Source organism: Stenella coeruleoalba, assembly GCF_951394435.1.
Source record: "Stenella coeruleoalba genome assembly, chromosome: 18".
In the NCBI taxonomy this organism is placed as follows: Eukaryota; Metazoa; Chordata; class Mammalia; order Artiodactyla; family Delphinidae; genus Stenella; species Stenella coeruleoalba.
In genome coordinates, this window is record NC_137164.1 from 76,415,152 (window position 1) to 76,434,817 (window position 19,666).

The window sequence follows — 19,666 nt, forward strand, 5'->3', positions numbered from 1 at the left end:
GCTGGGGACACAGGAAGCACTGTGTCACCTCTAGAGAGAGTGCTGGTCTGGGGGTGGGAGGGCTCCTCTCCCCTGTGGGGTTACCCTCAGGACAGGGTGCAGGGCGGGGTGTGGGCTGCGCTAGTGCACATCCTGATGAAGGAGCAGGGGGATGCCGGCAGGCTGGGGTGGCAGCACCCTGTGTTCCCTTGGGCCACGTCAGCAGCACCCTCGTGGCACTGGCCCCCAGGTGGACCCCAGCCTCAGTGGCTTCATGGGGTCCTGAGTCCATCTGGTAGTTTTGGTGTTGGCAGCAACAGGTGAATGGCTGCTAAAGAAGATAAAAATGGCAAACGTCGGGGGCAGGTGAGGAAAAAGCCACGAGGACGCCTGGGACAGACCGCCTCCCTAGATCCCCCCGCCCAGACTCTCTGTGTCTCTGACTTTCTCTCTCTCTCTCTTTTTTTGTTACTAGAATTTAGGACTTTTACCTTGTCCCAAAGTGCCTGAAGCAGAGAGCGTGATAAAACATCTTGCTTTCTCTTATAGTCCCCCCCCAAGCAAAAGCAAAAACAAAAACTACGTGTTGGAAAAAAATTAGTTTTGCACATGGGATTTTGTACAATATAAATTCAAAGCCTACACATGAGGGTTAGCTCTGTTGCACGTTCTGGGACATTTCCCTTCCCATACGCATCTTAGAATAAGCCTATATATGTCCACAAAAAAACTTTTCTGTGACTTACACAGCAGTCACATTAAACCTATAGGTTTGTTTGGGGAGAACTGACATCTTTACTATGTTGAGTATTCTAATCCGTGAACACAGTGTGTGTCTCCAATTATTTTGGTCTTTTTCTATTCCTTTCATCAATCATCATTTTGTAATTCTCAGCATACAAGTACGTGTTTGTTTCTTTGGAGCAGTTATAAATGGTATTACATTTCTGATTTTGATTTTTCCTTGTGTATCGTTTGTTTATAGAAATAAAGTTGATTCTTGTATGTTTATATTATATCCTGTGATCTTGCTGAACTCATTTATTAATTCTAGAAGTTTCTGCAGATTACTTAGGATTTCTACATGGACAATCATATTATCTGTGAATATAGGCTATATTTTCTTTTTTTGTTCAAATCTGTATTCCTTTTTATTTCTCTTTCTTGCCATATTGCACTGGCTGGAACTTCTAGCACTAGGCTTGGTTAGAGTGGTGAGAGCAGACATACTTGCCTTTTCCCCAGACTTCAGGAGAAAATGTTCAGTCTTTCACCATTAAGTGTGATGTTAGCTGTAAGTGTTTTTTGTAGCTGATCTTTACTAGGTTTAGGAAGTTCCCCTTTATTCCTAGTTTGCTAAGAATCATAATTATTAATGGGTATTAGATTTTTTCAGATGCTTTTTCAATACCAATTAACATAAGCTTATGATTTTTCTTCCTTAGTCTGTTGATGTATGGATTACATTGATTTATCTTTGAATATCGAGTCGTCTTTGCATACTTGGAATAAACCCAACTTGGTCATGGTGTCTTATGCTTTTTGTACATTACTAGATTCAGTTTGCTAAATCTTCTGAGTATTTTACGTTTAAGTTCATGGAAAATATTGGTCTGTAGTTTTCTTTTGTCTTTGGCTGTTTAGGGTGTCAGAATAATACTGGCTTCATAAAATGAGTTGGGAAGTACTGTGTCCTCTGCTATTTTCCAGAGGAGATTTTGTAAATGTGATGTCAATTCTCTAAATGTTTGTAAATTCTCCAGTGAAATCATCTGGGCCTGGAGATTTCTTTTTCTGGAGCTTTTAAATTACAAATTCAACTTTTTATGGGTTGTGTGAGGCTCCATATTTTTTCATTTTTGGAAAGCAGGAGGCCGGTACTATGACAGCTTCTTGGGTAAGAAGTACAGGGCTGGAGGGGAGGGAAAGGAATAAGTGGAGATAATTCAGGTCACTATCGTCACGATCCTGAGATTTCCCACTTATAAAATGGTCCATTTGTTGGCTACGGCGCGTAATGCAAAAGTTCATCTTTATTTTTATACCTGATATTCCTGAGACATTTCTGGCATGATTTTGATAAACTTTACTATTTCCTATTTCTCTTTCTCTTTTTTAAAATTTATGACCTTTACAATATAGAAATACTTCTGGTCTTAACCTAGTTTTCACTCTCCTTTTCTCTCTATTATATTTAGAATGCGTTTCCAAAGTCAGTTTATTTTCTTGAGTTTGTTACAGAAGAAGCAAGCACCTGCCCAGATAGCTAATGGAAGCTGAGAATCTGTTCCCGGGATGGCCCTCCGTTCGCAAAGTACAGTTTTTAAAAGATTTCATGCTCTGCGGGCTCCTCTGTCAGTGTCAGTGGAGAAAGTGTCACCGGGCTGAGAATGTAACTTATGTTGCTGTTTCAAACACACCTGTGGGAAACATAAGCACATACGGATACTTTCTGCATCTGTATCTGCGACTACTGCAGTGTGGCCTTTGGCAAACTGGTTTTCCCTTTGGGACCTAGAAGAATACTTGCTACCAGGTAATGTTTATAAAGGGCTGGCAAATGCATTATTTTAAAAATACAGTTTTTGGAGCTTCCCTGGTGGCTCAGTGGTTGGGAGTCCGCCTGCCAATGCAGGGGACATGGGCTCGTGCCCCGGTCCGGGAAGATCCCACATGCCGTGGAGTGGCTGGGCCCGTGAGCCATGGCTGTTGAGCCTGTGCGTCTGGAGCCGTGGCTCCGCAACGGGAGAGGCCACAACAGTGAGAGGCCCACATACCGCAAAAATAAATAAATAAAAATAAAAAATACAGTTGTTGTTTTTTTCATTAAGCTGGGAACGAGATGTAAATTATGTCAGCAAGGCCTTTTGAAACAATAATTTGTCTTTAGGAAAAATGTCTTGCAAATGTTCCCAATGTATCTTTTAAAATGAAAAACAAATGCCCAAAAGACCACTTGTCTGATGGCCCATGATGACGAAATGGGAGAGTGATTTGTGCTTGGAGCGTGTGATGCACACACAGAAGATTGTAGAGCGAGGGGCCCTCTTGGCTTGGTTTTTGTCTGTAGGGACAGGAAGGTAACCTACTTCCTATCTGGTAACCCACCCACCCAGCACAGCCAAGGCTGGGACTGCTGGTCCCCCCATCTGGAATCATCCCACAAAAACCCTCCTGTTGTTTAGAAGTGCATTATTGTCAGTAAATAAACGCTGTCATCTCAGGGTTTAGGATGTTAAGCGAGAGGGATATTGCATTAATCACTTGCATCCCAAAGCAGGTCTTGTTTCCTGGAAAGCAGGATAAATAGCATATTTGCTATTGCTGTATAAATCGCTGTATAAATAGCAAATTCATATTCTATTGATGTATAGCTTCGGACCGCTATTTATTTTACCTTCAAAAAGTGTGAAACACTCCTGATCTTTTTATTTCTTCGGGGATGAACAATTACAGCATCAAGAGACGTTTAAATAATGCTTAATTTTTAATGCAAGAGAACGAGACAGATGGAAGTGTTCTGCCCAGACTTCAGATCAGGTTTCTGGTTTTTAAGCTTAACGTGCATGTCGGCCTATTAAGTGGCGTTCTTTTATTTGCTATGTTCTCCATCCCCGTCAGACGCCATTTCCATTGATGTTTTGTATTGTTTGCATGTTAGCGCATCTCCTATTAAAATACGGGTGCTGAAGGGGAAAATAATTAGATTTATGGCTTTGTACTCTGAGTTTCCAATTTAAAGGTCTGTTAAAAACTAACTCACGCTGTGGTACGTACATGGCCAGTATCTGTTTAAATTAGCTTATCAGCACAAAGTTTCTCCTTTCTCGAGTTTCCTGGAGAGGAGGAAAGCTGACGACTGGCCTCTCCACTCAGTTCAGACACAACTTCGGATTAATCGTCACAGCAAAACCCTCTTGACCCAGTGGTCACATCGCTAGCCAATTCATGATGATAATTTCTACATAACTTTTTAATACTCAAACTTCTTTAGGACAGCTGGACAGGAGTGACATCCTGAGCCTTCAGGCGAGCAGGAGGAATTTTTGAGCGACTGGCCCCGAGGCTCTGGTGGGCCTGCTCTTACAGCCGTCCACCTGGAGGATCCACGGGACTGATGCTCAGAGCAGCCTGTGGGGAGATCAGACCAGGGGCTGAAACCCCGGGTCAGTCCTGAAGATGGTGGGAAAAGGAGGCCAGTATTTTGGGGTGTCACAGCTCTAAATACACATTCTATCTACTGGCTGAGTCTAGGCTCATGAGATGAAAGATAAAGAGTTTAAAACGACGGACTTGCAGATACACCAATGTGAGATTCAACCCTGGTTCTCCTGCTTTAGAAGTTTTACTTGGGATGATTTCCTGTCACTTTTTGAGTCCATTTCCTCAGTTTTAAAATGTGGGAACTACTAGTTTTGTTTAAATAATTTCACACCTTTTCTGTCTGGGAAAACTTTTTTCCCATAAATGGAACAGACTAAGTCTGAGGTAACCCACGATGCCTTCCTGTTGCTCTAAATTCTCTCTGACCCTTCCACTCGTATGTAATACCTTGTGGTTTAAGCATGATGTAGAAAGGAAACCATGGAAAAAGTGTGGACAGTAGCGTCAGCTTCTCATGATTAGAGAGAGTACGTGTAACCCCGTTTGCTGGTTTATTGGTGGCGCTAATGACGTAGTAGGCTTCATGTCCCCTGTAACATAGTGGGTTCAGACAGCAACCTTCTGGACGTGTCTGGGGCCAGGTGGATTTAGAGTCCTGAATCCATCATCTTGGGCTGGTCCTTGTGCCTCAGAGTTTTTATTTGTCAAACAGGGATAAAAATACCTACCCTGAGAGTTTTGTTAAGAATTCTAGGTGTTTTCTGTAACAAGCCAGCCAGCGTTAGGAGCCTGCCTCCTGCCTGAGGTATTGAGGAATTTGCTACGTGGTGCTGTCTTCATAGCACCCCTAGGAGGTACAGTTGTTGTTGTTGGCTTTCCCTGGACACCCAGGAAGATGGGGCTCCCCCGCCACTGCCATGTAAATGGCTCTTGTTGAGTTGACCCAGCCAGCGTTTTCCCTCAGGAACTTCCTTTAAAGCCGGGTCCCCATCCCTGGCCTTGTGTCCGAAGCGTTCAGTAGTCATAATTTCTAGAAACCTTCGTCACTGATGACAGGATGGGATTCAGTCGGGACCCAGGTATCAGCAGTGACCCAAATCCTTCCTAATTAACTGCAGCTTCTTTACGGTTGATCTACTGCAGTGTAGGAAGTGGCTGGATTCAAAACAACTGAAAACCTCTTGCAAACCAAAAATAATTGTAAAAAATTTTTAAAAATCAGTGTCTTCAAGGAAGGCCATCACTTTAAATATACATCTCTCAGAAAGATTATCTGATGATACAGTTTTAAGCTCTATAGAGGAAGCAGTATTCAGTATGCGTTAGGAGGAGAAAGATACGTGCACAAATGCCTTCACTTTTCTCCAGAGACGTTAATATCTTCAGAAGCCACATGCCCAGCCTGAGGAGCAGCATAAAAGAGGTCAACGGGGGAGACAGCCCGACTCAACCTTTTTTCTGGCTGTGCAACCCAGGACAGCGCAACCTGCGATCTGGTCTTTCAAAGCTTAAGGCTCCATATCTGTAAAGTGGGATAGTGCCACCGACACCTCGGATTTCGAGAATTAAGTGAAACAACATATATAAATACACGTAAATCACGTGGCTCCAACCTTGGCACAGCGTGGGTGTTTAAGAACTGCTCCCTCCTGGTCCCGTGATTGTGGGGAGAAAGCAAAAGCATCTCGTTTGTTCAATGTTCTATTAACACATCTCTGACCTGGGGTTTTGCAATCCTGTACGCGTACCCTCCACGGCGTCTTTCATCTCCAGAATCCCCATGCACTACAAACCTAGCACATGAAGATAACCCACCGTGATTCACAGGGACCACTAATCCACTCCTGGAGCACGACCACCCCTGGGTAAAAAGATCAACAAATATTTATCAGCTACATGACGCCTCGACTAAATTCAATGGAGTCCTTTTATAGGATTTCCCAAAGGACGGAGATAAGAAAGCTGTGGGTGATGGCGCTGTTACACCTGTGTGTGTTTATCCAGGTCTTTAGAAGATCAATACTGTAATCAGGGAGTCAAATATTAGGCAATTATAAGACTTCAGAGACTAGATGATGAATTCAGTCCCTTTTTCTCCAGTTGGGTGATGCATTTAAATCAGAAACAATCATCTTGCCCCCAAAGGGAGTGGTGCTCCCTTGTGGACCGTGAAAGCACAGGCTGAGGATCCTCTGCCTTCTGTTTGTTTGTGTATTTTTCAAAATAAGCGACGCATCTTCTCCAGTAAACCCTGGGTGTTAATCAAAAGACAGGAACGGCTCGTCAGCTCCGCGCTTGCACTCGGCTAATTGCATTAAAATTCCTGCGTGCGCAGCGGACGGCACAGCCGCCTGGAGCGTACAGTCAGTCCCGGCTCCTCTCCCTCTCATATCCTGCTGTCTGTTTGCCTGAGGTTCTGAGCCGTGTTCAACTCTGAGAGATCTCCAGACCTCGGAGCGTGCACAGTCCTGTCCGAGAGTCATCGGACTTCCAGGAAATCCACTTGGCTAGATGTGTGTGACCTTCACTTTGTCTTCATTGAGCTGCCCAGTCGGCAGAGCCTTGATTTCTCAATATTTGAAATAGGATTGACAGCTGATCCCCTCTATGCCTGGAGAGTCTCGGTGAGGCGCACCTGAGCGTAGCGGCCAGGAGCCAGTCGATTGCCAAGAGAGGCGTCTGGCCCTTCAGAGACCGGCCCCGAGGGTCTGCACGCGGAAGAGCCGCAGCAGAGCCACTGCTGTTTCACATTTGGGCTTCTCTGGATCCACCATTTCCCAGAGGGGAGGCTTTTAAAGGGAAGGCTGATGAGGAGGAGAGCAGACCTTCAAAGACGAAGGCACTGAATCCCCAGCAGCAAGGCCCTGCGAAGCACGTAGTAGGTCCTCACAGTGAATGGCTGGACGGTTAAAGAGACGGGGCGGGAAGGGCAGGCAGGTGATGGCAGGGAGAAGGGAAGGGCCCCCGAGACAGGGTGTGAGGGACAGGAGGTGTGTGCCTGGGAAGTTACGCTTCGGAGAGACGGGGAGCATCAGAGTCAGAAAAATACGGGATGTGGTTTATCGTCACTGAGGACGTATATTATGTGTCAGGAGCTGTGCTGAGCAATTGGCATGCAGGTCTCAGGACCTTCCCAAGAAGCCTGTGCACAGATTGTCCAGACGTCACAGGGGCAGAAGTCCCAGCCAGGCGGGTCGGCGCCGCCCACAAGGGCTCCTCACGGCTCTGGTTTTGTCGACATCCGGGTTGGCAAGCTTCTCCTGTAAAGAGCTAGGCAGTAGATATTTTAACTCTGTGGGTCCTACAGTCTCTGTCACAGCTACCCTTGCAGCTCAAAAGCGTCCACAGACAATATGTAAATGAATGGCCAGGGCGAGGTACCAGAAAACTTTATTTACAAAACAGACAGTGGGCCAGATGTGGCTTAGCAGCCTAGCTTGCTGAGGCCCCGTTTACATCAAAGTGGGCAGCTTCACTGGGGGGACAAAGGCCAGTAAGTGTGAAGAGGGGGGTAGACGGAAGGGGTGTAGCAGACGTCAGAGCATGTTTGGGAGGCATGGGAGAAGGGAGTGATGCTGGTCGCTGCAGCTGGTCGTGATGGTGGTGGTTCTTACCGTGGTTTAATTGTATAATCGTTTCTGCTTCTAACAAATGTTCACACACTTTAAAAATATAAGTTAGATCAGTCGGTGTCCTCAACTGGAATCCCTTCCTTCCTAAGTGCCACTGCCCCGCACCTCCTTGTCAGTGACCCCTCCCTTCCTGTGGACATGCTCAGCTGAGTTCCAGGAGGCGCTGGACCCTGCATGAGAGGCAGTCTGAGTAGCTGAGTTTATAAAGCATGTATTTCTCATCTCAGTCCTTTCATTAGCGCCAATCGGTTTTGGAAGGGAGTTGATGTCTTTTTATGTGTCCTACAAAAAATATCAATGCAAGCATGGATGAATTTTCAGCTAGTGAAAGTCACCTTGATTTAATAATTTGTACATGTATTTTCTGTTTGTTACAGGTGCTCTGCTACAAGTAGATCATTTTATTATAATTCATTTTTGTTGACAGTAAAACACCTTGGAACTAAAACACGGAGGTGGCGCATTAGAACAAACTTGAACTTTCAGTTGCAAAGCACTGATCTGCGTTAACAGTTCAAAGAAAAATACAGAAAATGCTGCCTCTTGTCCAACAAGAAAACAATCCAAGGACACAGCTGTTGATGTGCCCGAGAGTGAGACGGGCTCGTCGTGTTTTGTGCCCAGCGAGGGGCACTCCAGAAGCATCACCCTCATTTGCTTTGTCTTCCCTCTTCTGCTTCGTCAACAGCTTGCCTCACTGCGCATTAGCCATACCAAGGAAAATGTCTGCTTGTCCTGATTAAAGTACCCCTTTGACAAAGCCTCCTGCTTCCTAATTGTTTCACCTCTGCCCACGTGACACATCAGGAAAAATTCGTCCTGTTCATCGTTTAAGTATTTCTCTTGAATCTTAGGATATTAGCATCATCAGGACCTGTGGGGCTGGCCATCTGGCTCATCTCTAAGTCATATTACAGCCACAAGAGAGCTTTAGTGAGGTCTGGGGGCATTCTCAGAAACGGGTGTGCTTAAACCCCAAATGCCTGGGTATGCTCTTGGAATGCAAATACAAAAGCAGAATGTTGTAATTACCAGAGAGACACCAGGGTGTTTATCCCAGAAACAAGATCTTCCCCAAAGTTTAGCAACCTGTTTATTCTCATTTCTGCTTTCACTGCCTGAGTTGCATGAAATCGGTGGTGGTCCCTTCAAGTACTAGAAAACATTATTTTAAAATGGTCAACCAGGAAGCCAGATACCCTGGAACACGCGAGTCCCAGTTTTCATCAGTGATGAAAATACTTTGGGTTAAGTCAGTCTTTGGGGAGAAGAAAACCCACATCAGTTTTTTTCTAAGCACAGGGCCCCAGGTTGAGGTCATCAGACCTAGCATCCTTGTGTTGTATAACAATGAAGCCACCGCCTGCGTTAAGGCCCTTCTCAGTAGTGGAGCAGGGGTTGGCCAACGACAGCCTGGGGCCAGAGCTGGCTCACGCCCATTTTTGATTGGTGGTTTTTACATTTGTAAATGGATGGAAAGCAAATTAAAAGAAGAATGGTGCTTCAAGGCACATGAAAATTATATGAGATTCAAATCTCAGTGTCCCTAAATAAAATGTGACTGGCACACGGCCACACGTCATTTCCATATGGTTGCTCTGGGGCTGCAGGGGCAGAGTTGAGTAATGGCCTGCAAAGCCCAAAATATTTACTGTCCGTCCCTTTAGAGAAGAAGCTTCTGACGCCTTCACTGGAGGTCACTCCTGGTGCCTTGCTTGCCTTTGCTCGCTTACGTTATCTGCTCTGAATATCTACTAGGTTCTGTTTAGGTACCCGGCACTGTGGTTCTGAAACATTTCCAATAGGCTCTCAACCCATAGTGTGGGGAGCTTCAAAATGCAACAAAGACATAAACACCGATGGATGAATAAAAATACACAGTGGTTGACTGCTTGACGTTAAAAGACCCGAGCCCAGCAGGCAAACCAGTCCCAGTTTCAAATCACAGGTCATTCTCCTGAACACAATGCATTTCATCAAAGATTTAGGAACCCTGCTTGCTCCAGGCTCAGCGGCCACAGGGCCCAGGCTCAGGCCCTGGACAAACAATGCATTCTGCTTCCCTTCTCGGGCCTCTGTGTCGGGGAGGGGGGGGGATCTGAGCTTTCAGGGAGCGCCTCCCTCTGTGCAGGCAGGTTTTCAGCGCGTGGGTGGGTGTGGGCAGGGCCAGTGCTAATCGGAAACCCAACGCACACTTGTTTTTCTACTGTTCGGCCCTAAGTTTCCGGAATCTATCATTTATACAGGTTATGTAATAAGAGCCAATCGGCTCTGTGAAAACAAGCTTTTGAAAGGCAGAAAGTGTAGTTTTTTAAAAGGGAGCGAGTGCATGTCAGGTTGTAAAATTGAGGTTTCTCCCCTTTCCCACCAGCTGGCTGGCTCTCCGGTAATTGAGTCTGAAGGTTGGGTGCTGGTGCTCGGAATTGCCCTTGGAGCTTGTCGTCCTTTTCCGGTCTCCTCAGAGCCTCAGGACTGGGTTATTGACATGTAATGAGATCAGCCTGTCACTACATCAATGCGGGTGTAAACATTGCGGAGCAGGCAGCTGATCCTAACACGGTCTCCGCTGGGATGCCAGTGGCTTTGTCAACACGCCAGGTGAAGGCTGGATCTCTCGTCCGACGCCTGCGGCCAACAGTTGCGGGAGCTGTGACGTGGCTGGTGGAAATCTGGCATCTCAAGCTTCCTTTTTGACATTTTGACTATTGTATAACTGTCAGCATCGAAGGGCACCAGTGACAGTAAAATAAATAAGGCAGGGACAAGTACAAGCATCGCGCTTTTCCCCCCCAGGCATCCCCCTCTCCCCCGCCTCCTGGGTCGTTTCCAGAAAGAAGTAAAGCTGAGCGTAAAGCGCCTGAAACTCCCGTTGGCGTTTTGGCTTTTCCACTCCCTGACTTTTAATTAACGTGAATTAGTTCGGGGGAAAGAAGCTTAGTTTCTTATTCTGAGACAACAATCTTATTCTGCGATGCTGGCCGATAACAGTGTAACTGGCCAGCCGACAGGTGGGCAGGTATTGCTGGTAGTGCTGGTAGGTGAAGCTTTGGCAGAGGTAGAGACTCGCTTACAGATCGTCCCCGCCTGTTGTTTGTGAGCGTGGGCGTTTGCGGAGTGCTGGACACTGAGCTTTGCGTCTGCGTCCACCGCCTCGTTTATTCCCGAATGCCTCTTTGAAGTAAGGGCTTTAACCAGCCCCGGTGTACTGTGAAGAAGCTGTGCTGAGAGGTTTGTTGTCTTGCTAGATGTGCCACAGTTTGGGATCCAGGTGGAGTTCACATCTGTCTGTCGTATCACCTATGCTCATAGCCCTTGCTTTAAATGGTGATGGAAGGGTTTTCATCCTTTGTATTGATAATCATCTGCATTAGGAATTATAGCAATGGCGGCAGCTCAGGAGAGGATGGTCCTAGGAGGTCCGGCAGGTGGTCCAGGCTCAAAGCAAGAACACCCAGGTCCCAGCGCGTTGCCTTCCAGGTGGCTCTGTTTACTGTGGGACAGAGTGCAGGGCCCTGGGCTCTGGGGGCTGAGGATGGAGGGGAGGGCTGGTGTCCCTCTGCCCCAGTGACTCTCCGTGTGCTCAGGGAGGACTTGGTCACCGGAGGGAGGCTAGCGGAATGGAGAGGCCAGTCTTCCGTGGCCCCACTCTTCCCGTCAGACGCATCTGGCTCTGTTCTGCCTAGTCTGAGGAGTTGGTCTTGAGCTATCTAAAGCCTGCCCCGCCGAAGCCATAACAGAACAGGGGAGTGTAGCAGGTAGAAGAGGAGGTCCTCTCGGGAAAATAAGTATTTTTAATGGTGTTGGCCAGCGTGGCCAGGGGAGGCCGAGGGCTTCTGGGCGTCTCCGACGAGCCTCAGAGCCACGCGAACTTCAGTTTCCCTGGCTGCGAAATGGCGCGGGCTCCTGCCTCGTGCATGCCCTCCCTTGAGATAACTGCTCACTGATGTGTTCCATTTCATTACTGAGGGGCCTTTGAAGGTGACAGAAATGCTTTAAAATGTCACATCCGTCAATAAGGCACATGACATTTGGTGGACGGAACAAATAGTACATCTTCTCCTTCTTATGGTGAAGGTGCATTATATTTTATTTCATTTTCGGCAACTAAAAAAACGCTGGAAAAAAGGAGTATGTGTTTGCAGTTCAAAAATAAGCGACAAAAAGCAGGCCATGGAAAGCAGCTCTGCTGCCTAAAGGCAACTGCTGGGACCAGCTTCTGTAAATACTTCCAGGAATGATCTCTGCATCCATAAGTGTATACTGTATGTATACCCAGCCGTCTACAATTGTGCACATATCATATATATACGGTGTTATAGATGTATAATTTATATATTCAATTCTTTATGGCTACATCCAAGCGTGTCTCTTAAAGATAAATTCTAAATACTGTTTTTCACCTTACACGAGCTCTCTTAGAGGTGATTTCTTACCAGCACGCATGGTTACCTGACGTTGTCTTACCTCGCCCACAGCTAAGGTTAGTCTGGTCTGCACCATAGGCCCACACCTTTGTACCGTTTTCCAACGCTCTCGTACAAGGCTGAGTGACCACTGGCCAGGTCCCCAGGTGACCTGCCACCCGCAGCTGGCTGCCTGGCCCTGGGCGGCTCTGGCTGTGCCACCCGGGAGGTCTGTACTGGCACCGCCCCTGGCGGCCCTGCTCTTACAGCCTGTCCCCTTCCCGTGCCTCCCCAGGCCAATGTGGGAGGCCACTCCGGGCCACAGAGCTGCCACAAAACGAGCAGATGCATGGGGCCTGCCCCACGCCCAGGTTCTCCCAGGGTCACCTTGTGTGGTCGTTTGTGGGAAGGGCAGCCTCTGTAGGACCACCTTAAATCTACGTAGCATCACCCTGGGGACGCCTCCTTCTTTTTACTGGCTGTCATGTATCTCACACTGTGGCTCTCCCCTGAATGCATTTAAGCTGCACGTGCTTACGGCATTTACTACTACATAGAGCACTGCAGTAAACCTCTTTGCAGCACGTACTCGTGTAGAGTGAATTGCTAGAAGCGGATCAAAGGTGTGAGCATCTTCATTTCGGAGAGAGGGTTACTCACTCCCTCCACCCCTATTTGTTTTCATCAGTGTTTGACGACTGGGTCTCTGTGGGCCTAGACTTTGTAATGCAGTGCCGCCCAGAGTGGGAGCTCGGAGCCGCTGCGGCTCGAGACACAGGCAGGTGGACAGGCCAAGGGCCACTGCTCCGGGGGGAGCCCTCGGAGGGGGTTTTCGGTGATGGAATGGATGTCTAGGATCCCAAGCCCCGACTTCCCAGGGTCCAGGCTGCTTCCCCTGCCCCTGCCGGACGCGGGAGCATCCCCTCAAACAAGCCTGGGCAGCGGAGGGCGATCCTCCTGAGAATCGGGAGCTGGAGGCCGTGGCCGGACAGTGGAGCGGCTGAGAAGCTTGTCCCACCCCGTCCCCACCACTGCCTCTGTTTCTGCTGTGAGCTGGTCTCAGGGTCAGGATATTAATGAAGAGAAAGCTTCAACTGGGCATTGGCGTTCTTATCCAGACCTTCAGAGAAAGCAAAGAGAAGAAGGTAAAGAAGCTGCCTTCCAATCAGGAAAGCAGCCTGACGGGGGTAGAACTTGTGGTAACAAGTAAAAGGCGATTAGTTACAGTTAATAGTTACCATTGGTGAGCAGTTACGGTGTTTCTGTGACACAGAATATATGCTTAGGCTCCTCAAAAGCTTATGCGTAGGTTTATCATAGAACCCAGCAACCCTGCTTCTAGCTGTGTCCCCCCAGTAATAGGCATTAAGTGCCTGAGCACGTGCGCAATTCAGGTCCACGCACGTTCACAGCAGTGCTCTGTACAGGGGCCCCAGCCACCAACGGATGATGGATAAGCGACACGTGGTCCATCCATCCATCCAATGGGATGTTACTCAGCCTCAGAGAGGAATGAAGCACTGACACCTGCCACCACGCGGGTGAACCTTGAGGACATGTTGCAGCACGAAAGCAGCCACGTCATCTGTGATCCCACGCCTGTGAAATGTTCAGAAAAGCAAGTCCATAGAGACAGAAAGTAGGCTGATGGTCGTGTGGGGCGGGAGGGCCGGGGAGTGGAGGGATGGGGAGCAGCTGCTCCACGGGCGCGGGGTTTCCTTTCGGGGCTTTGGAATTGGGTGGAAGAGGTGGCCGCGCAGCGTTGGAAATATGCTAAATGCCGTCAAGTCGTTCACTTTAAGATGGTTCGGGTTACGTTATATAGGTTTCACTTCAGGAAAAATTTTTAAGCGGTGCCTAAAAGGCACAGTACAAGGAAAGATAGTTTCCTGTTTCCTGTTCTGTTAGCAGAGACGTGCAAATGACATCTTTGACTGTGGCTCTCCTGGCTTCTAGTGCTCGAGTTACAGCTGGCTGTGCTCAGACCTTAGGCCCTGTGCTGACCTTGACTTTGGGTCAAAGCCAAAGTCTTGCTCTGCTTTTGGGTAGGTTTTCTCCTCACCGAGATTTAGATCAGACACTCCCTGGTGGGGGCGGTATGTGATTCTGGTTTAAGTGGCAATACTGATCCTTTAGGAGAGGTTAGTATCTTACATATCGATAATTTATTTTATGAGAAAAAATACGAAGCTTCCTCTAGGTTTAAAAGAAGTCGATCACTAGGTTTTTTGGTGTCTCTGAAGTCCGAAATCTAGGCACGACTCTGTCCCAGGCCGGTTCGGTCTGCTCCAGCCCCTCCCCACATGAAGGGGACGGTGATATTTCATGCACTGAGGTGTCTGCTGAATTTCCATCTCAGAGAGATTCTGGGCAGGTCCTGGGTCCCTGTGATGGATTTCTAAGCGCTTCCTGCTTCACAGAAGCTTCTGTGTTCCCTCCACGGGTTCTCCCTCTGGCTGCACCCAAACCGGACCCTCTGCTGTTCCTCGCCGTGACTCCTGCACCTGCCTCAGCCCCCTGGCAAATCCCGGTGGGAGTCGGTGACTGGTTTCCAAGAGGACAGGCTGCACGCAGCCCTGAGGGCCCAGTAAGATGAACGCAGTCCTTGCTCCCGAGGAGTCCCTGGCCTTGGACGGACGCAGCAAACGCTCAGACGGTACACAAATGCTCATAATCTGGCGCTCAGTGGAATTCATCCCACGGGGACATACAGGGAACGCACAGCAGGCTGCAGGAATTGGAGACCGTTTTCACGAGAGGGATTTTTTTTTTTTGAGTCCATTTCAGTTTTTTTTTTTTTTTTACATCTTTATTGGAGTATAATTGCTTTACAATGGTGTGTTAGTTTCTGCTTTATAACAAAGTAAATCAGTTATACATATACATATGTTCCCATATCTCTTCCCTCTTGCGTCTCCCTCCCTCCCACCCTCCCTATCCCACCCCTCTAGGTGGTCACAAAGCACCGAGCTGATCTCCCTGTGCTATGCGGCTGCTTCCCACTAGCTATCTACCTCACGTTTGGTAGTGTATGTCCATGCCTCTCTCTCGCTTTGTCACAGCTTACCCTTCCCCCTCCCCATATCCTCAAGTCCATTCTCTAGTAGGTCTGTGCCTTTATTCCCGTCTTACCCCTAGGTTCTTCATGACCTTTTTTTCTTAAATTCCATATATATGCGTTAGCATACGGTATTTGTTTTTCTCTTTCTGACTTACCTCACTCTGTATGACAGACTCTAGGTCCATCCACCTCACTACAAATATCTCAATTTCATTTCCTTTTATGGCTGAGTAATATTCCATTGTATATATGTGCCACATCTTTTTTATCCATTCATCTGTTGATGGACACTTAGGTTGCTTCCATGTCCTGCCTATTGTAAATAGAGCTGCAGTGAACATTGTGGTACGTGACTCTTCTTGAATTATGGTTTTCTCAGGGTATATGCCCAGTAGTGGGATTGCTGGGTCATATGGTAGTTCTATTTTTAGTTTTTTAAGGAACCTCCATACTGTTCTCCACAGTGGCTATATCAATTTACATTCCCACCAACAGTGCAAGAGGGTTCCCTTTTTTCCACACCCTCTCCAGCATTTATTGTTTCTAGATTTTTTGATGATGGCCATTCTGACCGGTGTGAGATGACATCTCATTGTAGTTTTGATTTGCATTTCTCTAATGATTAGGGATTTAAATTGTAGGTGGTTTGGAAGGTTGGGTAGAATTTACTTTGTATTTTAATGTAGTACCCGGTATTATTTTATATAACAAAACTAGACACAGCTATTACCCCAAATCAGGCAATACAGACAAGTAAAAAAAAAATAGACTAAAAACAGTTGTACCTGACTAACCAAGACAAAACTGGTGGCATGGTGGCATGCGTCTTTCCAGAAAGCCTCCCCCCTGCGATGCACACTGACTTAGTCGTGCATATTGTCTAGTCGTGAGCTGCTTAGTGTGTGCCAGGCACTATACTCAGGGTGTGTGTGTACATATAGAGAGAGACAGAGAAAGAGAGAGACACAGAACCATAACATTCATGGAGTTGTACAATCCGCTCTTTTCTCCTAATAGCATATTGATTTTTTCCCATGTAAACAAATGTGTTTCTACAGCATCATGTTAAATGACCATGAACTATTCCATTAAGCAGCTGTATAACAGTTACAGACACAGGCCCTCCTGGAGGGTTTTCCATTTTTGCTAGGAACTCAGACTGGTTCCTAACACCCTGGTTCTAACCATTTTGCACATTCTTCGTGATCTCCTCTGAATCAGTTCTCAGAACCTTTCCGTCAGTGGCGTGTACGTGTTAGAGGTCTTTTCCACCTGCCTCTGGATGGCCTCCTGCAGCGCACGGATTTATGCTCTGACCAGCAGGGTGGTCTGGTGACGTGGTGTCTGTTGCCCTGTGAGCTCCTTAAGAATGTTTGTTTTTGTTAGTTTTATAGATGAAAATTCACCACCTGTTTATATTTAGTTGATTATTACATTTCATGTGCTACCTAGCTATTTTGCCCCTCCTTCCCCCCCCCGCCTCCTTCCCTGCCTCCTTCCCCCCGCCTCCTTCCCCCCCTTCCCCCCCGCCTCCTTCCCCCCCCCGCCTCCTTCCCACCACTGTCTCCTTCACCCCCCCAGCCTCCTTCCCCCCCACCTCCTTCCCCCCCACCTCCTCCCCCCGCCTCCTTCCACCCCCCGTCTCCTTCCCCCCCGCCTCCTTCCCCCCCCCGCCTCCTTCCCCCCCCCGCCTCCTTCCCCCCCTGCCTCCTTGCCCCCCCGCCTCCTCCCCCCCGCCTCCTTCCCCTCCCCGCCTCCTTCTCCCCCTGCCTCCTTCCCCGCCCCCCCCACCTCCTTCCCCCCTCTCCTTCCCCGCCTCTCCCTCCCTCTTCCTCCCCACCCACCCCCTTCTCTCTTTCTTCCTCCTCTTCTTCTTTGAATTGCCTTTTCACACTTTTGGCCATTTCTTCTGTTGTTTTTATCATTCATTTATAGAAACTCTTTATTTATTAAGGATATTAGTCTTTGTCTTAAATGCTGGAAACATGTTTGCAGATGGATGTCCCTGGGACTGGCAGAGAGAAAGGGAGGCATCTTCTAAGCAAAACGCACGGGAGGAGCAGAGGTTCAGAAGTGGAGGTGCTGAGGCTGGTGGTGGCTGCAGGAGAGGCCCTGGGGATGGGCACCGGCGGGTCAGAGGACCTGTGGTTGGAGGACGTCTGAACAGAGGCTGAGGCTGGAGCACAGAGGCCTCAGAGGGCAGGCTCAGAACTCTGAGCAGAAACTCTGAAATGCCCCTGAACAAGTTAAAGGGGTGTGTGTCTGGTTGACTAGAGGCCAGAAGGCTATTATATCCTTAATATAATCCTGATGTCTTTCGTCTGTGGGAGTGGAGGGGCTTCTGGTGTGAGACTGGCAGAAGTGCGAACCAGCTTAGAAACTAGGCTTCTGGCTTCTCTCAGCTGTGGGAACACGAGTTACTTGAGACTGACCTTGACTGTAAGTGACTTTCACTGGGTTAGGACAGCACTCGGTCAGCAGTAACTTTCCAGATTTCACCGTGCTTGGTACTGCGGGGAAATCCTAAGTTCGGGAGATGTTTCCAGCCTCTGGGAGAAAGGGTGGGGATAGATCAAGCCCATCAGACGATGATATCCCGTAAGATGCGATGGCTCCAAAGGAGAAGAGTCACGTTTGGTTGGAAGCAAAACAGACTAAAAAGGCTTCAGTCGGCGCTGACGCTGGAGCTGCAGAATCCCTTCCCACCTTTGCCCCCAGCCTTTGCCTGCAGGTCAGTGTTCTTCTGCTCCCAGCTCATATCTGGCCCCGACACCTGTGACGCTGCCACAGCAGGTGAGACCCCGAGGCCGCAGGCGTTTGTCTTTCTGGATGATGTCCTGTGAGGCAAAGCTTAGGGTGTGGGAATAGTAAAGGGTTTCAGAAAGGGTCACCCTTTCAGGTGAGTGCAGTGTGTTTTGCAAGCCGACTGCAGCCCTGATGGGCTCCAGGAGATCGATGTATCACTCGACCTCACTGACTCTAATCACCTCACCTGTCATGTCACCCTCAGTACCGTGTGGCTTGAAAATGTCCCACCAAAATTCCCACGTTGGAGCCCTAACCCCCAGAACCTCAGAACGTGACCTTCTTTGGAAATAGGATGATTGCAGGTGGAATCAGTTGAGGTCATAGTGGGGGAGGGAGGCCCTAATCCAGTGACTGGTGTCCTTATAAAAGGGGAGTTTGGACACAGAAGAGACCCCAGGAGACGTCGTGGGAAGACTGGACTCGTGCTGCCCCAAGCCAGGAGCCACCAGAGGCCTCGGGGAGGGACACCAGGAGGGACAGACCCTCCCCACCCTGCCCACACCGCCATCCGGGACTCGTGCCCCCAGGGCTGTGTCTGTTGTGGTGTCACTTTGTCACGGTGCCCACGAGACACTGACCCTCACACGTACCTGGGAAGGTGTGGGGAGGGGGGCTGGGTGGCCGCACGTGCGTCTGGAAGGCCCCGGCTCCCTGCAGCCCGCCCCCTTCATCTCCCGCGTCCCCGTCTGGTGTTGTGGGCTGACAAGAGCATTGTTCTGTTTCGCCTTCTCAGCTGTTACAAGAGGAAAAGCTACGCCGATGAAGAATACGTCATTTCAGTTTTTTCCCCTTTCTGTGAAGTTACAAGGCAAACAGGTCATTGTCTATTCTCGACACTTCTTCCTGCACTTGCACTATGCAAATCCCCCGAACCCAAAGAAGACCTCTTGGAAAACACGCCACGATTTGTGGCAGGGAGGGTCAGACTGTTTGAACATGACTCATGGTTAGTTTACGGTGCTTCTAATGGAGGCTCCGTCTGTAGCAATGCTTTAGTCTCTAGAGGGAAGAGTTAGAGGGGAGTTGGCTCCCTCGGAGCTGTGGGCTTGCACATTAGCCTGATGAGTGCTTGTCGGGACGACAGCAGAACCCCGGGACGCCTCATTGTTTAATCAGTGTGTAATTGCAAGTTGATGAAGCGCTTCCACCCTGCAGAGGCCTGGCTGCACGAGGGCTGTGGCCTTTCCACGGCACCGCAGCAAGGTCGGGTGCCCAGGGCACGTCCCTGTGCTTTGGGACACCACCGCTGTCCTTGGGAGGTTGCAAACACTAACCTGAAGGGGGCCGACCTGGACGCCCCCGCCCGTGGGGACAGGGCTTTTCTTCCTCCCCAGGCCTGCGGAGGGATCCCTGACTTCCATGCCCGAGACCCCGGCCTATGGGCGAGCAGCAGGTGGTCCCGACAGTGTGCGTGGACGCTGCCGAGTTGGACATCTCCGGGGCCCCTGCATGTGCCGCCGTCCCACTGAGTCCATGTCATGGTCCCTGCGAGGGAAGAAGCAAGAGAGGGCTCCGTGGAGCCCAGGTGGACGGTCCACCTCCATGGTCCCAACGTGGGAGTGCCCAACGGCCCGGCTAGGAGCCTGAACTTGGGGGAAGGTGGCTAAGATAAGACAGGCGTACACTGCTCTTGTCACTCCACCCAGTGTCCTGGGCCCCAGCAGGACCACTCCTTTCCC

At 48.9% G+C, this 19,666-nt stretch overlaps 1 protein-coding gene across 1 annotated transcript in view; it reads left to right on the top strand.

Moving 5' to 3' along the window:
- ARHGEF7 (Rho guanine nucleotide exchange factor 7) overlaps positions 1-13,609 on the top strand; it is a 362,900-nt gene extending 349,291 nt beyond the window's left edge. Inside the window, exon 20 of the transcript XR_013824848.1 lies at positions 13,546-13,609. The gene's annotated coding sequence lies outside the window, so the exon portion shown is untranslated. The remainder of the gene's footprint in view (positions 1-13,545) is intronic.
- Positions 13,610-19,666: the final 6,057 nt, after the last annotated feature.